General features: G+C 41.5%; 1 pseudogene; it reads left to right on the forward strand.

Moving 5' to 3' along the window:
- Positions 1 to 678: 678 nt before the first annotated feature.
- LOC114849815 (protein NLRC3-like) lies at positions 679 to 11,346 on the forward strand (annotated as a pseudogene).
- Positions 11,347 to 22,187: the final 10,841 nt, after the last annotated feature.

The following is a 22,187-nucleotide window of genomic DNA, read 5'->3' on the forward strand; positions in this document are numbered from 1 at the left end:
AGTCTGATGCTGATTGATCATTGCCCCTGTTGTAGTTATGGAAGCAGCTGAAATAAAACCATGACTGAGGAGTTCTGCTCAACGTTGTTACTGAGTGTCTTGACAAAGTGCTCATTTATTACTGAGGAGCACATTCACTGGGCCCATAGCTTTCCCCTTTCACAATTTATACCAGGCAACAGCACTTCCCACTCTCCGCACAGTGCTCAGTATATCATTAACTAAATAACTGAACTTGAATAAAACAGGTTTCTCAGATTAGTACATTACTGTTCCTTGACAGTTCTACGGTAACGATCATCCAATTTTACTGTATAGTTGTACTAATTTGTGGAACGTGTTTTATTCAGGATCAAACTTTGGTGATTGATGTCAGTTTGACTTACAGTAATGCAATATACTGTACTATACAGTACTATACCATAGTGTATTACCTTGAAACTAAATATTTACATACCTTATAATTACATACTAAATATTTGCTGTGGTGCCAGACTTGAGGTAACGCTAGTCTTGGTTTTCATTCAGCGTCCAGCTGACACTGATATAAACCAGAGAAGAAGAGACTATCAGTGCAGGAGCAGCTGATGATGATGGAGGACTTGAGTTGATGTGCAGATGCATAATTTGTGTTTCTTCTCCACATGAAGGTACAGTAGAAAGTGTGAATCCAGCAGCATGAATCAGTGTGAGGACAGGGAAGAGGGAGCCCCCTCCCTCTAAAACCAGTCTATGTGGGGAGCATGATAGCCAGAAAAAAGCTCAGAGGTAAGATGATGATGATTCTGTCTCCAAGTCACAGACACATCACTGATTCACTGTTACTGCTCATTTAGGTGTGTGAGACTGAGCGTTGGTGTTTTTCTAACAGGTCCCATCAGAAACGAGAACCTGCTGGACCTGGACCCAGCTGTGTTTCCTTCAAGAGCAACTTGTCAAGGGCTGCGTTTATTGATTTCAAAAACCAACCTGTTCTAGAGTCACAGTGAGTTGTTGTCAGTTTGAGTCAAGTTAAACAACAGAGTTACAGTTGATTTCAGAGGGCGATGAGTCTGTTATCCTGCATATGTATGACAGTAATAGTCTATTCTAGTTTAACTGTCAGTATTTGATACTCTTCAAATCTGGCCACAGGGGTTGCAAGCCAGTGACTTCTGTGCTGGTCCCAAGCCCTGATAAATGGGGGTTATGGATAAACGGGAGACCTTAGGGGTGGCTGTGGTGGAAATTGTCTTTTGTAAGATTTATTGTTAAATCAAAGGAAAATAAAAATAATGGGGAAAGCAAATCAAAAAGCATGGATGTTGATCGTGTACATCAACAAACCAAAAACCAGCTGGGGAGATCAGTGCACACACCACGAAGGTGTGATGCAAAGAGCCCCCGATCTGTTGTTTCTGCCTTTTAACCCCTTTCTCTGGCTCTGGTGGAATGTCTCTCTGCAGCAATGGAATTGTTTGTGCCACCTTATCTCGCTGTGAGTGAGAATGTTTGCATTCTCACTTATGCATCATCGCGTCTTGTTATCCAAAGGAAGGAACACCAAGCTTTGAAGACAAGATGCATTCGCTTTAACAGCCTTGGGTCCTGTGGGGAGTCAGATAGGATGGAGCCAGAGTCCAGGTGTAAAAGACAAACATATATCATAAATTATTAGTCAGTCAAAATGGAAAATCAAATGTTTAAAGTTGATGTACAACGGGGCACAAGAGATTAGTTGTTTGTTTAAGAATGTTCAGTGTTGCACCTAACCAGCACATGATGACTGTGTTGGAGAAGTTTGCCTGGTTATTACAGTAGCTCGCTAAGTTTGCCTTGTGTATTGGTTTAGCCTCCTGTTGTATTTTGTTTCGCTAAAAGAGGGTTTTGTGTTTTGCGTTTTGAGTTGAAAATAAACTGTTTTTCATGTATTCCTGGCCCTCACGCTACACTGACTCGGCCCAGACTGACTTTCATAGCCTCAATCCGCCATTCTCTGTGGCCTTTTCTCCCCAGTGTCGGCATCAGAGCTGACGTCCAACAATGAATGCATGTAGGAAGTAGTTAAATGTTCTCAATTCAGCATATTCCTACTGGGAGCTGCGCAGTATAACTAATCTGATCCCAGCAGATTCCCTGCTCCAACACTTCAGTCTTGTTCAGTGAAGGAGACAGAGATATACCTTGTTTGAGTCTGAACCAACTAATGTGACTGTAAACCTTCACCACTACAGGGAGTCTCTGACACACTGCTCACATCAAGTCTTTGTGTGGACTCATTCTTTATGGTTCTTCCACAGAGTGGACAAGCAGAGCTCAGAGGTTTCCAGTGCTCAGTCTGTCCAGCAGCACCAAACACACCTTGACTCCATATTTATGGTCTGTACATGTACAACCACTAGCATTCATCTGTTGTGTTCAATCATCTCCATGCTGCACTTTTTAGACAAGTAGATTGTCATGACATGGATCTGATGTTTGGCTCCATGGTTTTAGTTGGATGCTGTCATTCATATAGTTTCTGTTCCAGCTGCTGGAGGAAAACATTGTCAAGTTTGTGAAGAACGAGCTGAAGAAGATCCAGAAGGTTCTGAGTTCAGATTACCCTGAATGCTTAGAGAGTCAAAGGGGGGATGAGGAGGTGTTGGATGGTAAGGACGAAGAGCAGAAAAGGAGCAGCAGAGACGCATTTCTGAAGATCACAGTGAACTTCCTAAAGAGGATGAAGCAGGAGGAGCTGGTTCACCGCCTGCAGAGCAGTAAGAGGGTTTATCTCAACAGTTATTTATCATACAGTAACAAGTTTGCTATTTAAATAGTCCACATACAGTATATAATATATACATGGATCACACATTTACAGTAATAATCACTGTTTGTTTATTCAGAATCTTTGGCTGCAGTCTGTCCACATAAACTTAAATCTCACCTGAAGCAGAAGTTCCAGCATGTGTTTGAAGGCATCGCTAAACCAGGAAACCCAACCCCTCTGAACCAGATCTACACAGAGCTCTACATTACAGAGGGAGGGACTGGAGAGGTCAATGACCAACATGAGGTCAGACAAGTTGAAACAACATCAAGGAAACGATACAGAGCAGAGACATCCATTAGACGAGAAGACATGTTTAAAGGCTCACCTGGAAGAGATGGAGCCATCAGAACAGTGATGACAAAGGGAGTGGCTGGCATTGGGAAAACAGTCCTAACACAGAAGTTCACTTTGGACTGGGCTGAAGACAAAGCCAACCAGGACATAGACTTCGCTTTTCCATTCACCTTCAGAGAGCTGAATGTGCTGAAAGAAGAAAAGTTCAGCTTGGTGGAACTTGTCCATCACTTCTTCAGTGACACCAAAGCAGCAGGAATCTGCAGCTTTGAAAGGTTAAAGGTTGTGTTCATCCTGGACGGTCTGGATGAGTGTCGACTTCCTCTGGACTTCCTTAAGACTAAAACCCTGACTGATGTCAAAGAGTCCACCGCAGTGGATGTGCTGCTGACAAACCTGATCAGGGGGAACCTGCTTCCCTCTGCCTAACTCTGGATCACCACACGACCCGCAGCAGCCAATCAGATCCCTCCTGGGTGTGTTGACATGGTAACCGAGGTCAGAGGCTTCACTCACCCACAGAAGGACGATTACTTCAGGAAGAGATTCGGAGATGAGCAGCAGGCCTCAACAATCATCTCCCACATCAAGACATCACAAAGCCTCTACACCATGTGCTACATCCCAGTCTTCTGCTGGATCACTGCTACGGTTCTGGAAGATGCGTTGAAAACCAGAAGGAGAGGAAAGCTGCCCAAGACCCTGACTGAAATGTACATCCACTTCCTGGTGGTTCAGGCTAAAGTGAAGAACATCAAGTATGATGGAGGAGTTGAGACTGATTCACACTGGAGTCCAGAGAGTAGGAAGATGATTGAGTCTCTCGGAAAACTGGCTTTTGAGCAACTGCAGAAAGGAAACCTGATCTTCTATGAGTCAGACCTGACAGAGTGTGACATTGATGTTAGAGCAGCCTCAGTTCACTCAGGTTTGTTCACACAGTTCTTTAAAGAGGAAAGAGGATTGTACCAGGACAAGGTATTCTGCTTCATCCATCTGAGTGTTCAGGAGTTTCTGGCTGCTCTTCATGTCCATCTGACCTTCATCAACTCTGAAGTCAATCTGCTGTCACTTAAACAACAATCAACATCCCAGATGTCTGAGACGTTCTACCATGATGCTGTGGACAAGGCCTTACAGAGTCCTAATGGACACCTGGACCTGTTCCTTCGTTTCCTCCTGGGTCTTTCACTGCAGACCAATCAAACTATTCTACAAGGTCTACAAGGAAATATTTTACAGACCAATCAGGAAACAGTTCAGTACATCAAGAAGAAGATCTCAGAGTCTCCATCTGCAGAGAAAAGCATCAACCTGTTCCACTGTCTGAATGAAATGAATGATTGTTCTCTAGTGGAGCAGATCCAACAATACCTGAGATCAGGACGTCTCTCCACTGATAAACTGTCTTCTGCTCAGTGGTCAGCTCTGGTCTTCATCTTACTGTCTTCAGACAAAGATCTTGAAGTATTTGACTTGAAAAAATTTTCTGCTTCAAAGGAGGCTCTTCTGAGGCTGATGCCTGTGGTCAAATCTTCCAACAAGGTTTTGTAAGTACATGTATATATATAATATAAGTTCTATAATTTGAATGTATCAGTTATGGATGGTGTTCATTAACAAAGAGAAGCAAAGCTGTGAAGCTCTGTCCTCAGTTCTCAGCTCTCAGTCCTCCAGTCTTAGAGAACTGGACCTAAGTAACAACAACCTGCAGGATTCAGGAGTGCAGCTACTGTGTGATGGACTGAAGAGTCCTTACTGTCGACTGGAGACTCTCAGGTCAGATCAAGTGACTGTTTGTTTTGAATACAAATAGACCCCGACCAGTTGGCACAGTTGGTGCTGGTGATGGGGTTTCGAATCTACTGTAGTTACAGGAGTTGCAAGTCAGTGACACCTATGCTGGTCCTAATCACTATGGCAACCCCTGATGAGAAAAAGTCGAAAAGAGAAGTAGGCTGTAAACGGCTAGTAAAATCAAAATATATACATCATTCATCAGTTGCTTATTTTAAAGACATACAAAATATTTATTATTATATTTATTTAATGGAGAGTTATTATTGAAGTACTGTAGTAGAAAATATCACAAATGTTTATCATTCTGTTAATCATTGTCTCATCAGACTGAGTGTGTGTAACATGTCAGGGAGAAGCTGTGAAGCTCTGTCTTCAGTCCTCAGCTCTCAGTCCTCCAGTCTGAGAGAACTGGACCTGAGTAACAACGACCTGCAGGATTCAAAAGTGAAGTTACTGTGTGCTGGATTGAAAAGTCCTCACTGTCAACTGGAGACTCTCAGGTCACTGTTTATGAATGTTAAATTGTATCTTGTGGAGTATTTGATTTGATTGAGTATGTGATTTTTTTCAGATATTTAAAAAAATGTTAGTTTGGTTCAAACAGCTGGTCACATTTAGTGTGTCACTTGATTTTGTGTAATTGTGATATGTACAAAAACACAAATCCTTCTCTGTGTTGTGTGTAGGCTTTCAGGATGTCTGATCTCAGAGGAAGGTTGTGTCTCTCTGGGCTCAGCTTTGAGCTCCAACCCCTCTCATCTGAGAGAGCTGGACCTGAGCTACAATCACCCCGGAGACTCAGAAATAAAACTGCTATCTTGTGGATTGGATGATCCACACTGGAGACTGGAGACTCTTAGGTATGGAGAAAAAGTGGATATGAAGATTTTAATTTATATTATCAACAGGAAAAATAAAACATGTAGAAAACTTAAATAATCACTTGCATGTTAGATACTGTGTTGAGTGAACCCAATTAAAGCAAGAAAACCAAAGTGAGGTGAATATCAGAACAGGTGGCTCTTATTAGAGAGAAACAGAGGACAGATGTTTAGAACACAATGTGGGCAAAAAGTCAATAAGACCATGCTGCTGCAACACACAATGAAAACACTGTGGTCCTACTGTAGGAAGAAGTAACTCCAACTGTCCGCTGCTGCGTATATAAGTATAAATAGTATCATTTGTCTATTAAATTGTTTCATGTACACCTGTGCATGACATCATATTATTAACATATTATTAACATTAAAACAAAAAAGAAATATATAGATAAGAATAACTTTATTAAGATTGTTTTTTAGTCTGTAGGACTCAAAAGACTTGCATCAGTTTACCTGAAATTGAAACCAACTTTGCAATTTAGCACATGAGGTCAAATGAAGAGATTGGGTTGAGCAATGAGAAATAGCCCAAAACAGGCCTGATAAAACTTCTACGTGTTGATTCACATAGTGGCAACAAATAGTAACAGTTGAACTGTTATATTACAGGCAGTGATTCTTCATTGAATTGAATGAAACTAAAAATTGCCTGTAAAAACACCTTAAGGCCATAAAAAGTAATGATATCATTGTGATCACAGCAGGATCTTACTGCTGCATGGTTAAGACAATTAAAGTAAAGAAGATGGAGCATGCCTGTAGACTTGAGAGACAAACAAGCCCAGAGTGTCTAATAATAAACACATTCAGACTTTGCTTCCTGTGGTGTCACATTAGTTTGGTGGTGATAGAGTGAGACTGAAAGCAGGTGTCTGACACGAAAACACAATCCTACGTCCATGTCGATGTCTTAATGTGCTGCTCTGACCACCTCCTCCTTTCAGGGTGGAGTTTGGTGGAGTCCGATGGTTGAGACCAGGTCTGAGCAAATGTAAGTGTGTTTTTAATGCAATCATCAACATTCAGCCATGTTCAAACTGTCATGCACCCTAAAAAATGCTGGGTTAAAAAATAACCCAACCGTAACCCAGCTGCTGGGTCACTATTGGACAGAACACACATTGGGTTGTCTTGACCCAGGTGCTGGATTACACTATTTTAACCCAGCATACTGGGTTGTTTTTGTGACCCAACCAGTGAGTCAAATTAACCCTATTGTTTTATTAAACATGACCTATACACTGGGTTGTTTTATTTGACCCATCTGATGAGTCAAAATAAACTATATAGCTGGGTTAAATATTACCCATATGCTATGTCATTACCTACACCCCAAATGTTCTGTCTATTGGCAACTGGACTCGCTATTTCTTCTTGAAGACATGTAACCATCCAAACAATAGACTTCATCAAGTCTGGAGAAGTGAAGTTCTGAAATGAAGAAGACTTTTGATTGAAAAATGACACATTTTCAAGAAAAAACAGCAAGTCAAGTTGCCAATGAACAGAACCAGTACAAGAATGAATAAAACCCTCCAAAGACAGGCTTGCCTAAGCTGTAAATCTAATCAAAAAATAATAAAAAAAAAATATACAAATATAATAACAGCAACATCCATTACAATAATGCTCAACATTGCAACAACAGACAACACAATACCAAGAAAGTAATCTGAGTATTTAATTTAATTTCCACAAATATTTCATTTAAACTATTTCCTTCAAAATCTAAAGCGTTTCCTTGTCCTTTAGTACAATACACTAGGTACTGGTGAAACTCTTTGTTTATTGTAGTTCACTTCAAAAACCAAAAGATCATTCAAAAACAGCCTCCAGAAATGATTCAGTCACAAATGCAGAAAACCTGGGAAGTTGTTGTTTCATCCTTGAGACAGACAAGGATTTGTCGTGTTTCTTGCATGTTAATTTAACCAGATGTTTGTTTTACTATTACCCTGCTACTACTAAATTCAGCGTTAGCCTCATTTTACGGGGGTAATAAAGTGATTTTTTAGCTAACTCTTTCTAATGTAAATAGTATTAAAAAGACATTCAGAACAGATAGTAACTAAGTAGAAACTAAATAACTAATAAGGCCATCTAACTGTAACACATGTAATTACATTGTTTTAAGAGGGTTAGACTTAATTGTAACTAGTCAGTGTTAGTTAGCTGTTTCTAGCTAGTAAAATAATACTGTAAAAGTGTGTGATAAGAAAATAAAAACCAGTAGCTGCATAAAATGAATTCAATGTAAGTATTTATTACAGTGTTGAAAATAGAAATTATGATTTTATGAATATTTTACTTACTATAGCTCTCTGTGTGCTGTCCAGTTACGGTGTCTAACCGCAGGAGTCAGAAGAGGTCTAAGAAAGATGGAAGAGTGGGAAAATATTTGACCCATATGCTGGGTCACATTAACCCAAATAGGTGTTCAGATTGTCTAAAGGCATTTGACCCAGCATGAACAACCCAACAATATGTTCACAGTTTATCAAATAACCCAGAATTGTGACCCAGCACAAATAACCTATAAATTTCGTTACAGAAATAACCCAGCACTTTTTAGAGTGTGAGACACTCTGATGATAGATCAATAACTGCAGCTGGATTGTGTCTTGTTCTCTCCCTCTCTTCCTTCTGTCAACTCACCATCGACACAAACACAGTGAACAGAGAACTACAACTGTCTGACAACAACAGGAAGGTGACACACGTGGAAAAGGATCAGTCATATCCTGATCATCCAGACAGATTTGACCATTGGCCTCAGCTGCTGTGTAGTAATAGTCTGACTGGTCGCTGTTACTGGGAGGTTGAATGGGCAAGAAACGTTGATATATCAGTGAGTTACAGAGGTATCAGAAGGAAAGGAAACAGTAAAGACTGTTGGTGTGGACAAAACGATCAGTCGTGGAGTCTGAGCTGCTGTGACGCTGGTTATACTGTTTGTCACAATAACATACAAACATCCATCTCCTCCTCTGTGTCTCACAGAGTCTCTGTCTATGTGGACTATTCTGCTGGTTCTCTGTCCTTCTTCAGTGTCTCCTCTGACAAACTGACCCACCTTTACACTTTCAGCACCACATTCACTGAACCTCTTTATCCTGGGTTTGGAGTCTGGTTTATTGATTCGTCAGTGTCTCTGTGTGATGTGTAGCAGTTAGAGGTTGATCCTGTCAGAGAATATAACTGTTGAACATAGTTCAGTCTGTTCATGTCTGTCTCTGTCAGGGGCACCACTGGCAGTTATGGGCCCTATGAAGAAAATTTGCGGTTGGGCACTACAGTTTATTAATATTACTGGCCACTGCTTCTTAAATTGGTTGGTTAGTGCAGTGTGATGCTGGTAATCTAGCTGCATGATTAATTATTATTAGCTTTGAAGTTAACATATCTGTATTCAGTCAAAATTACGTTTTAGTTTCAATAGTTAAAAACATACAGTATTAAATTAGAGTGATTCCTTTCAGGTGTTAAAGTGTTAAAAGACTCTTTTAACAAAATTAAATTAGGATTCTGTGAAACCTGTCAGAGTTAGAGCTCTGCACTTGGATCTTGTAGTAGTTCAATTGAGCTCTTCAACCCCACTTATCAAATATCACATCTTGGATGTCTTTCCCTCGTTTGTAAGCAGCTAATATTCTAAAACTTGTACCTTGAATAATTATGTTTTTGTAAGTATAAATGAACTTTTCAAGTGTACAACTTTAATTTAGTACATGTTTAACGTTTTGATGCTTTTCTGTTTATTTCAGTCACAATGTAAAATAGTGTAACGCAAGAAATGAACATTATACTGCAAAGGAAGTTCCATCAATAAAAAAAAACTTTCTTTAAAAGAAAATGGAAGTTATTGTCACCCCTTCTCTCTTTATTGTCAAACTATAGGCATTAACTAAATCCCTGACAAGGGAAGAGCGCCTGAGAAAGTGTTTCTGGCCACCACTCTGGATTGGACAGGACAAACTAACTATGGAGTAGGACCGAAATGCCGAAAAACACATCTGATTTAAGCATTTAATTCAAGTAGCAACACAAAAACAAAACAAAAACTAAGGATGTGGCATACAGTAAGCAGGATTATAAATGACCACACATACAATCTGATAACTAAATAACTCAACTTAAAGTCACTGCATAAGCAGAGAACTACAGTAGGAACAATGTAACACCTACAAACTAAAAATATGAAAACATGGACAAATGACAAAAACAAGAGCAAAATAGCACTAATTCTGCCTCACCTCATTATTCTTCTTGTTTCTCATTATTATACCTCATTATACCAAACTAAACCCTTAATTACTACATATAACAGCTAACACCAATCACAATTAGACAGATACTAACAGGAAGTTAGGGATCCAAATTAAGCTAAAGTTTTATAGGTTAAATACCCAATGGGTGGAGGAATGAGTTCAACCCGTGGCTGGAGAGTTCCGCCTCTCTGCTTGCAGTATCAAACTATTTGATTTGGACTAATCCTAAATTTGGGGATAACTAAGCTTTTCCTCTTTTCATCAAGTTTAAAGTTCCATCACACCAAAACAAAATACACATGTAACGATCACTTTGGCACTCAAATCAACAGAAAAAAACAAAATGATTAAACAACCAAATTCATGCATACGATTCTTAAGGCTTTAAACGTGGTCCTGATTACGCTGTAACAATAGAATTGGTTGTGTCACTATCAAAGTAAGAACAATAAAACATACATAAATATCAACAGCAAGAAAACCATAAATGACTTAACCTGAACATCACTATTTAAAATATTGTAGCATTGAACTACTTAAAATAAAACACAATAATGGGGTCTTGAAAATCGAACCCACACAAAGGGAAAGCATGGTGAGAATTTGTCTGAGGTCATTTTGTTGTTCTTGAGCATTTTCCTGGCAAATCTGTAGATTAAGAAAAACACAAAAAACAAAGTCATATCAAATAATAGCAATTTATACACAGCATACTGTGACATGACCCTGGTGAGATTCAGGTTGGGTCACCCAAAAGTGTATCTATGGTCTTTTGATGTTGGACGTAAGAGTTCTGGAGCAATACGTGTGTTGTGTATGTTAAACTCACACCTCTGTTGTGATTCCTATCTAAGGCACAACAGTGCAAATAGACAAGAGTTCCATGTATTCTGGTCTCTGTGAAAGGGAATGGAGCTCAAACATGACGTTAAGTTACCTAGGTCCAGACATGGATTGCTACATTAGAGATGATTGTTGAATGAAAACTGTTGGATTGAATGTTTCTGATCAGTTGCTCATTTCTTACCAATCATTGTTCATCATTAGTGTGTAAAATTGTTGTTTTATTCTCTTCAAGTACTTAGAGGTCCAGTTGAGCTCAGCGTCATGTTCCTGACTTCTTGTATATTGAACCATCTGAATTTAGTCACATGACAAATTTTCTAGTGGACCATTCCATGGTTCCTTCAACCGGTGGATTATCCAAATATAGAACTTACAGTAAGACTGATCCCTGGTTCAGTGTTACTTAATTTAACTAAATAACTTTTCTAGAATTGTCCAACCAGAGAAATTTGGACCATTTCCTGAACCCCCCCCCCCCCCCCCCCCCCACACACACACACACACTTTTTTTTTGTTTGGTGGCCTCCTGGGGTCCTGCTTGACCTCCACCCCATCCTCACCTCTCCTTCTGGGGTAAAATACGCTTCATGTAAAATATAAGAATATTCTGTAAAGCGTGTAATGTATGTATAATGTCTGGCTTTAGGCTGAGCTCAACTAGTGGTGTAATTACTGATACTATAGCAGTGTGGTATGGTAAAGAAAGCAACAAAATGTGTAGTAGCTAGTTGATGAAAGCTAATTTGTTAAGATGCGGTCTTAGGAGAGGAGTGTAGAGGGAAAAAGTGCAGATTGGCACTTAGTACGTGGTATAGGGTATTGAAGTGGTGCCGTATGTTGTTGGTGATGACCAATAAGTAAAAGTAAAATATGTCTGTTATGTCTGTTGTTGCGAGTCAGCTTCTGGGCCGCCAGAGGGCACTCTGGCTCACGTGGCATTAAGGCCCTCTTGGCTGGTTCTTTGTTTTTTCATTTCCTGTCGTGTCATGTCCTATTATTAAGTTAATTAGAATCACCTGTTTTAGTAAGTATTTAAGTCTCTGGTTTGGGTACAGTCTTTGTTGGTTTGTTATTCCTATCACCATCCCTTGTTATCTATACTGTAGGTGTTACATGGAAGTTGTTGTTTGATGTCGTTTCTGTCTTGTGGTCCAGTCCTGTCCCTGATCAAGGTTTGTCTAGTCTTTGTGTTGTCCTTTTGTTTGGTGCATTGCATGTTACATGTCGTAGTGTCATCGTGCTCTCGGTCCAGGTTTGTGTTTTTATTCGGAGTGTGTTAGGATTTGTTGCTAGCATGTTCTGTGTTCTTAGTAGGATCTTTTGTTACTCATTGAGTTGTATGTGTTAGTTTGCATTCCTAATTTCTGCCCTAGCCTGCATACGCAGTGACCTTAGTTTGTATTGTCCTTTCTGTATGTTTTGATTATTAAGCCATTTATTGTCAGTCCTGTCTGTGGGTCGTTACATTTGGGTCTTCCCTCCCAGTACGGTTTGTAGGCCTTTGTAGCCTGTTTTCCACTCATAGTGAGTGTGTTTTAGAAAATAGTTCCAGTCCAGTTTGACCCTTGTGTGTATCAAGTTTGGCCCTTCAGTGACACTGAAGTTCCACTTCGTCAATGACTGTTGTTGGGCTAAACAAAGCTAAACAAAGTATTAACCTGACTGATCGTCATGTGTTGTGTCTGTAGACTCACATCAGAACTGACATCCTCCTGTGGCTACAAGCTCTAGGTCCCGATTTGGTGAAATTCTTACCTGAGAGTCTACTTGTGGTTCTTAATGGCTTCACCATCACAAAGGCTGGCCCTTCCTTTAGGGGAAATGACAGCTAGCTGTGATGGCATCACAGTTCGTCACTGACAGGTCACCAGTCCGTCATAGTTCGTCACTGACAGTTTGCTATTCCATCACAGTCAATCTCTGAGGGTTCACCAGTCCATCACAGTTCCTCACTGACAGTTCACCAGTCCATCACTGAAAGGTCACCAGTCCATCATGGTCTGTCACTGACAGGTCACACCATCACACTCTGTCACTGACAGGTCACCAGTCCATTTAAAACATTTAAAATGCAGCTGTGTCTGGTTCCATTCTTGAAGCTCCTCCTGCCTGCCCTCTTTTGCACTGCACTGACTGATAATGTGTCTCACTGCACACATTGATTTCAGCAGAGTGCACTTACTGTCCATTAGCTCTGAGAGACGGCTCTCATAGAGGATGAGGGACCTTCCATCAACTCACCAGCAGATGGCAACACAAGCCCACTGCTTTATGAACGCCTCCTCCCTGTCTCTGATGAACAGACAGCTACACATACAAACCTGTACAAATGTAACTATTTTGTAAATAAAGCAAATTCAGAGTTTGATAATTAGTTGGGACACATAATGTTCAACACTGGTAGAAAGGCATCCACCTAAAGCTCAAGTCTCAGGCTGAGGTAGATGAAAACCTGAGATGTGACAGGCTTCTGTCTGTGACCTGTCTATCAGATAACAAGGAGCATATCATAAAAGGGAAGAAACCAGAGGAACATCTGCGACGGCTCTGCACTAGAACCTTCATGATTCATATTCATGTTCCTCTCATAATGCGTGAAGCCACATGTTCCGTAAAACCTGCTCTCGCCTACTAAGGGGGCAGTCAGGAGAGAAGGAAGACGTGGAAACATGTACAGCCATAAATGACTGAACTTCGCTGGATCTTAGCTTTAGTTTTTACTTCACCACGTCATGTAATTTATGAAGCATTCATACATTGGTGCAGTTTGCTCTTTCATTTTGGGCAAACGGTGCTTTTCCATCTCATATCCACCTACTGTGTCTCTAGGCTGCTTATCGGTGTTTGAGTGAGAATATTAAAGCCAAGTCACTGCAGACATTCACAGTGCAGCTGCTCATCTTAGCTCTCATTGTGCCTCTCTTCTTATCAGCCTCTCGCTTATCTCGGCCTGTTATCGCTTCAGCTCAGCCTCGCGCGACCTGCTCTCCACAGCAGCCGTGAGCCGAGCAGCGCCGGCGCCGTTGCTGCCGCCCCTGCTGACCCCCCCTCCCCCTGACACCGGGCGTGATGGGACTGATGAGTCACATCCAGTGAACAGCAGGCAGCGAGGCGTGCTGCAGCTCTGTCTGACACACAGCAGATGTCCTCACACTCAGTCTGAGGCTAAAGGCCGATCGGACTGGAGGCTTTTGGTGGCGGCAGCATTTTGAGCACTGATGAACAGGCTGTACACGCTTTACTTTGACTGCTGGATGAAAGCAGGTGAAGAGTCAGACAAAAGAAACACTTTTATGACTGTCGGACAAATGAAGCCTGTTCAGAAACAAGACTACAGCGACGTTTCAGGAACATATTCGTCCGAGTGACACGTTCGTACTAAAGATGAACATACAACAGTTATTAGGCAGCTTTTAACCTCTGTTCAGGTAAATAAATCAATATTGCATGTTATTCTAATATTAGACGATCATTCTTTGGTTACTCTGTGTTTGTACATCAGCCTTTCAGCTCCTGAGCTGAGTGAGGAAGAGCACATTATGATAATGGTTCCAACTCATTAGCATCTGAAATGGTTTCACTTTCCTGAAAGAGAATTACACACAGTCAAAATAGTACAGATATTTCCTGTCTGATGCATTTCCTGCCCATTTGTCTGTTTAGTGTGAGGGTCAGATAGTAACAAAACAATATCTATCTCCAAAAGGCACAGTACGGTTCTAGGGAATGAGGACAAGTTTTCTATTAGTTATTATCTTTACTGATATTAGTTTGTATTTTCTGCAAATATGTTGTTAATGGAGAGAAACAAACATGGGACCTCAGTCGACCACATACATGACAGCAGGACAGATGAGTCCTGCCACTACAAACCATAATGAAGTTTTTTTTTATAACGTGTGACTTGTCAGTTTGTTAAGCTTTTAGTCGAGGTGTCACTCATTACAATTAAACTACATGACAAGATACTTGATTGGACCTTTAATCTGAGAACTCTCAACCGTGGTGCTTTACTTTAGTTAACAGATGCCACCACAATCACCTGCTTCTTCTTCTGCCAAATTCATTCCTCTCTCTTTTTCGCTTTCCTTTGTGTCAGCCCTAAAAGAGCCAAAAGCCAAATATATGAGTGAATTAATAATCACTTAAGAATCATATCAACTCATGAGTTAACCTATAGCCTTCTCCCACCTCTCATCACTCTTCCACTTTGGCCCTTAAATGTACAGTAGGATAATTTTATAGCAATGCACATGGATGTTAGACTCAGCAGTGATTTGTTATTGAGTCATCTTGTATGTGCTGATTAACTAATATTAGCTCATAGTTAAAGACAGCAGATGACCTGAACTCAGCACATGGTCATGTTACTGATGACATCAGATGGAAGAGGTATAATGAGTTGGAGGCTTAGAGATGTTACAGGAGACAAGCTGTGCTGGGTTTATGAAGGCAGAGGAGGATTTGAAGACGTTGACCTCTGCTGGTTCTTTGACCTCTGCTCGTCTTCTGACTTCTGCTACTGTCTCTAATGCAACAGTGTGCCTCACTGTGTCTCTGGCCGTGATTGTGACCAGTGCCGGCCATCATTGCCTGTATGGTCCAGGAGAACATACGATCTCTGCTTCCAGGCAAACACACGGTATGACGATAACACCAGATGTTTTCCACAGCTGCAGTTAGTCTCCAGTCACCACAGAGCTCTAGGATGTGGCAACTGTGGCGACATCTGCTCTCTCCTGCAGCTCGGTTGGTGTTGTACAGTCTATCTCTTCACATATCTGAAATGTTTCATCTAAAAACACATGGCATTTAGTTTTTCCTGCATGTAGCATGTTTATGTCACTTCTTGGCTTGCCATGATTTACAGCTGTATATACAGTAAGGCCTTTTCTGACATCTTGTTACAGTATGTGTTTGTTGCTTTTTTGGTCTCTAGGTTTATATTGTTGTTACTAGTTCATCTATGTAATTCTGTTTGTTTGTTTTTAACTTTTTGTATACTTCATGGTGTGTTACCTGCTCTAAAAGTAGAGCACCCATCAAATCTGGAGCAATCAGTCCTACATGTACGTGTAACCTCCATGAATCACCTTGATAGTTCATTTCCACACTGCGTTGTGGTTCCATCAAATATTCAGTGGAGTCAACATGATGAAGGACACATTTCACTGCACAGGACACGGTGCAAGTCTCTGTTCTTTTCATAGTGTACCACTGCAGCAGCTATGTTCTCCTAAGGTTCTGGACATGAGCCCAGGTCCAGACTCATACATACGCAAGTCACAACTAAGCATCACATATATTTTTCGAGGTGGTTTGTAAAATCTAAGTGCAAAGAGTTGTTTTTAGAATTCATGAATGTGTTGTTTGTTGAGTTATAGATAAAGACACTGCAACCAAATTACCCTAAGCGTTGCAGAGGTTTCATTAACACCGATGGTGACTGCAAACGCCTGAACAGGTACAAGTACAGTTCACAAATGAAGAAAGCACAAGTCAGTGTAGAGAAGGAGAAACAAAAGTTTGGTTGTAGGTTTCTTCCTGCTCTGTGTGTGGGGAGACGCCTGTCTAACAATGGCAGCATTGCATTGTCTGCTTGGAGGTTCAGGCCAAAGGTGGCGGGGTGATTTGATCTTAAAGCCCCCCCCCCCGTGCAGTCCTATGCTTTCTGTCCAGCTCAGGCTTAGATGTCTCAATCACTTTAATTAGAAGTCTAATTGGTGAATCTCACAGCTGTCGTCCTCTGCTAAAAATGTCACTGGCTCAATACCTGAACGCAGCGAAGCAACATTAAAAAAAGCTTTGACTCCTTGAGGTTTAATTGCGAGTGCGAGAGCGGTGAGTGGCTGAGCCTGACACACTGTCTAGTTAATTCCACAGCAGATGCAGGAGTACGGCTTCACGCGCAGACAGCTGCAGCTCCCGGTCCATGCCCACAGTGATGCTGTGTAAAAGCCAGGTCACCTTCACTGTCAGCACCATTACATCCTAAACCTTCCAAGCATCATTGCTCACACAACCAGTAATAATCAAAGAATGTTCTGATACATAGTTCTGTGTGCAGGTACTAAGTGAAATTAAAACATGGGGAATTAACTTACACGTACTCCTCTAGGTTCTTGAGAAACTACACACAAGAATGGTGGTCGTCAATCCTGATGATGGTGCTGGATGTTTGTCTCTACGCTGTCACAGACCTCAGGGGAGGTGAGACATGGTGGGTAGGAGCAGTCAGTGGTGATGTGCAACTTGGGTCCAGTAAACCTAAAGTTTCTTACAGTATCTGACCAGTGTCGCTTAGAATGACACCATTATGTCACAGGAAATGTAGCCTCTAAACGTGGTCTTCTATACTGTGACATGGTCTGCACACAGTACTTACACGAGTAATGAACTTAGGCATAGAGGTCAGAAGCTTGTTAAAAAGGTCATGAGGCCTGTTACAGAGCGTGGGGGAAACAAACACAGAGCTGAAGTGCTGCTTGTACTTATCAGCATGGGGCGGGTTTTTACTTTGGGCTCCAGTCATGGAGGTGTTTTCCTCTGAGACGTTATCATTGTCATTGTGTTTTTAAAAAAATGTAGCTGAAGAAAATAAACAACATGTGGGCAACGCTGACACACAGTCTAATATACTTCACTATCCATCGCATTCAGACACTTCACCTTCCACATGAGCCAAAACAACTCAGGCATCTGCTTCCACATATTTCACTTAGTTTGAAGTTTATAGATTGTGATTTTTCATTGCACAACTGACTCAACTCAGCAGCTACCGTCCTCCACTCAGAAGCAGCCAAACTCCTCCAACTGTCCTGCAAAGGCCACTACCTGAGCTCAGCCTTGTTTAGCTTTGACGGTAACTAACAAATGTTTGGAATATATTTTGTAAAAAGACAATAATCATTGTACAACAGTAATCAAAGTTATGTGTGTCCTTGTACTATCCTGGCTGTCAGACCATCACATGTATGTACGTACATTAAAGTTTCTGTGCTACTTTGTGTATATACTTTAAAACAAAGGTGAAGAAGTTGAAAGGAAGGACAATTTAAGACATACTATAGTCTAACAGGTAGAAGGTTTACACATTGGCCCACATGAGATGAATCAGGGTCACACTTTAAAAGACTGAATAAACATCTAAATCCAGATCTTGCTCTATTTGAATAAAAATCTAAAAGTGAGCTCGCAATGTGAAGTGTTCCTAAACGATAACTGGTGCTGACCAGGGAGCAGTGAGCGTCCACAGACATACACACACACACATGCACTGACAACACTGTGCACATTCACACTGTTCCTGCCCCGTGTTCCCGTTGAGCTGCTCTGTCCTTGTCACTGCTAGATCAGACACATCAGTTCAGTTTTAGTGGCACACTGAGTCCCTGAAGTTAGCAGCGGTGGCAGTCACTGCTCCGAAGCTGAGGCCCGGACTGGCCGAGAGGCTACTGGTCTGCCTGCCTGCCTGCCTGCCTGCCTGCCTGCCTGCCTGCCTGTCTGTCTGTCTGTCTGTCTGTCTGTCTGTCTGTCTGTCTGCCTGCCTGCCTGCCTGCCTGCCTGCCTGCCTGCCTGTCTGTCTGTCTGTCTGTCTGTCTGTCTGTCTGTCTAGTTGCCTGCCTGCCTGCCTGCCTGCCTGCCTGCCTGCCTGCCTGTCTGTCTGTCTGTCTGTCTGTCTGTCTGTCTGCCTGCCTGCCTGCCTGCCTGCCTGCCTATCTGGTTGCATGCCTGCCTGCCTGCCTGCCTGCCTGTCCGTCTGTCCATCCATCTGTCCATCCGTCTGTATGGCTGTCTGTATCTCTGTTGGAAGCTCAGCAGCCAGTGTCAGTGTGGTTCCTAATGTGCATCAGTGTCACTGTCTGCCAGACCTGCCACTGTGTAGATCTCAGCAGCAGAGTCTGCAGCCCCTCACTTGTTTTATAGAGAGCACAGGCATCAGCTGCAGTGATGGGGAATTTTCCTGGATGGATTTACAATAGACATGAAGGAGGAGGTGGCCCTATTGTTCCCCAGCATCACCTGGCTCCAGATGTGCTCGTTGATTCAGGAAGGCATTCTTGCTCCCAACCTCACATACATCATGCTTGAACACATTCTCCTCCAGGGTTGTTGGTTAGACATGGCAGCTCAACAAGCCTGTCAGTGTCAGACATCTACTGACAGCCAAGTGTTTCTCACTGTACACAGACTTACAGCTGTGTGTCTTTAGGGCAAGGTGCTATGTTTCCTTTCCTACTGCTATTGGAAACAGTTGGATGTTTTCACTTCATCTGACCAACTAAACAATCCACTTAGTGTCAGCACAGATGAGACTGAAGCTCATTCACTGTTCTCTTTAATTAATATATTTTCATTCTGTCTGTTGTGCCTCAGAGGTTTAACACTTCATTAATGGACAGCACTTCAAAAGGAAACTATATCACAGCAATCCACCCTTACATGTAGGTTTGACCCGAGCTGTAAATGACAGCATGGAGACGAACTGATACTGATATCTTTTATGAAGTTTTTACAACTGAGTGCCTTCTTTGACTCAAACCTTTCCCATAGACTTAAATCCAGAGCATCACCTCATCAACAGCATGATGCATTGAGGCTTTGTGATACTCCTTGCATCTGTTGGCTGAGACTAACCAAACGCAGTTGTTAGAAATCGCACAAAAAATTATTAATTTTCCTAGTGTTTGATTACTTTATTTATTTATTTTTTTTTTAATCACAGGGTGAGAAAAAGCAGCACTGCATGGTAGGACTATTTTTTAAAGGTGCTGTAAGCAAAGGTAACAAACAGCTTAGTAAAATAAAGGTACTGTCATTAACCCTGAGGTAAGCACTGAATCTGACCTTTTGGTTGTTTCTAACATAAAAACATCAGTTTTGCATAATAGCATGAAGTCCTTCCAATGAAGTCCACCCATAAGCCCTACTGTAGTTTAGTGAGTATCTGGACATAAATGGTTTTAATAAGTCAAATCTATAAGACGAAATGTGACATTCTATTGCATTATTTGTTGAATGTGCTGAATATATTCAAGTAATACTACACAACCTGAATGATTCAACACAAGAGCAGAAACGGGTCCCAGTGGATAAACCAGACAGACAGACTATTCATACCTCACACAAGTTCGGTAGTTTGACCCTAAAATGCAAGTTAGTAATTGACAACACTGAACCTCGAGTCTTTTTAATTTTATTTTAATTAGTATTGAAATGGATCAATGTTGTGAAAAGGTTGGACCTTCTCTTTAGACTAGACAAAAGACATGATAACACTGTGACTGTGCAGCTTGGACAAAAGCCTGAAAATAAAGACACTGGGTTCATTAAAAGATGCTTTTTAGACTTTAGTGAAGTGGGTGTAGGAGATTTTCTGTCTATAGTTTATTACTGTGAACACTACAGGAGTTCACTCACTCACATCCAGGGTGTTGCCCGAGTCTGTCATAATCTTTGATAATGAATGTGCTGCAATGCTTCAGTCACTGCGGATAAATCAGGGGAGCCGATCGGTCCAGGTCGCTCCGACAGATCAGTGCTCATGCTGGTGTTCAGGCATGAGCAGGAAGCCACAGTGAGCGATTGTCAGGCCATGGGAATAGTTTGACTGCACCGCAGCATAACACACTCACGCAGGTGGAGCAGGAACAGTAAGTGTGGAAAGAGAATCAGCGCTGGGAGTGAAATAGTTTCCCCAGGGTGGAATAGGTTTTAATGCCTTTGTCTAATAAAAGCACACGCAGCTCCGGCTGCCCAGACGCTCGTAAAGTGGCCTCTCATACTGAACATTATGGAGGATGAAACAAAGGAGTGAATCAATAGCAGCTCACCTGAATAACAGCCTCCATGAAGGATGGAGCTGACTTCCACTGTGGGGACGTGAGTGGAGTGTGAGCAGCGCTGAGTCTGGAACAGACGATTACTTCTTCTCTTCACTCACATATTTTAATGTCACATCCATTTTCTGAAGGGAATCACTTTTGTTCTATTTCACAGCAACACAGTTTATTAATGTAGCTCCAAAATCTTAAAGCTCTCTACAACAAATGGCTTAAAGTCTTTAACACAAGTCTTTAACACAGTTTATTAATGTAGCTCCAAATCTTAAAGCTCTCTACAACAAATGGCTTAAAGTCTTTCAGTTACAAATACATTTTGACGCATGTTCAGCTGATTACAGCCAAATCATTATATTTAAGGTTCAAAGTGCTAAACTTTATTCTTCTTTGCTCATTTTTATTTGAAGCCTGCGGCATGTTCCACGGACGAACATGTTCATTAGTAGAAACTGAACATCCCCCAAAGGCTCAGAGACACACAAGCACCGAAGGGCTTCAGCAGTTTAACAGCAGTGTTCCTCCAGGTGCTTTAGCCAGTGATTTAAGTATTTCACCCTCCACGGGCCGTAATGAGACAAGAGGAAGCAGCAAGACTGAGAAATGTAACCTGATAGTGTTTAGGGAGCACTGGTCTCCAGAATCATTGTGTTAGAATCTTCTAGAATCCATGCAAAACGAAAGCCAGACATCAACAACAGCCAGAAACACCAGAGGTATGGGGCATGTTTGTGCCTGTGGCCTGAGTGGGTTACTGACACACTGACATGACCAACCTGCCCCTCATCTCCAATCTTACACTTTACTTCTGTTAAATGTTGGTGTTAAAGTTGCTTATACATATGTATAGTCTTGTTTATATTTATAAAATATTTCTTCTGTTCTTAAAAGGAGGATAGGAAGCCAGAGCATCTCTAGGGAGATGAAGAATGTCATATTTACAGTTATGGAATGGTTAGCTTCACAGCCTGATAATGAGGAGCTCACGGTTGAATATGGTGGCAAATTTGATATTTGGTGAAATTGATCATGATTATCGTCACGATCTTCATTTCACAGTTGTCAGACCAAAGGAGGAGAATAAAGCTCTTCATCAGTCGATCAACCACTAAAGCATCACTAAAGTGAAAACACAACCACCAGCATCTTTCACATTGTCTCAAGGCAACGCATAACAAAGTGTAAGGTTTGGTCGTATCCCAGCATGCAAGTGGCTTTGAGATATGCAGAAACGTGGTATTGAGTGAAGGGTCTCCACAGTCACATGAATATTCATGCTCCTCCACTAATTGGTGCTGAATCATTTTATATTCATCCTGCTGCACATTCCTTTGATCCGGCTCTACACGTCTCTTTATCGGTGCCAGCTTCTTGACACTCGTGTCCTTTCACTTCAGAATCTCACTCAGTTGAAGCTTTTTTGATTATTGTCAGTAATGTCCCAACCTTAGAGAGGCCCCAT

Source organism: Betta splendens, chromosome 24 (genome assembly GCF_900634795.4).
Source record: "Betta splendens chromosome 24, fBetSpl5.4, whole genome shotgun sequence".
In the NCBI taxonomy this organism is placed as follows: domain Eukaryota; kingdom Metazoa; phylum Chordata; class Actinopteri; order Anabantiformes; family Osphronemidae; genus Betta; species Betta splendens.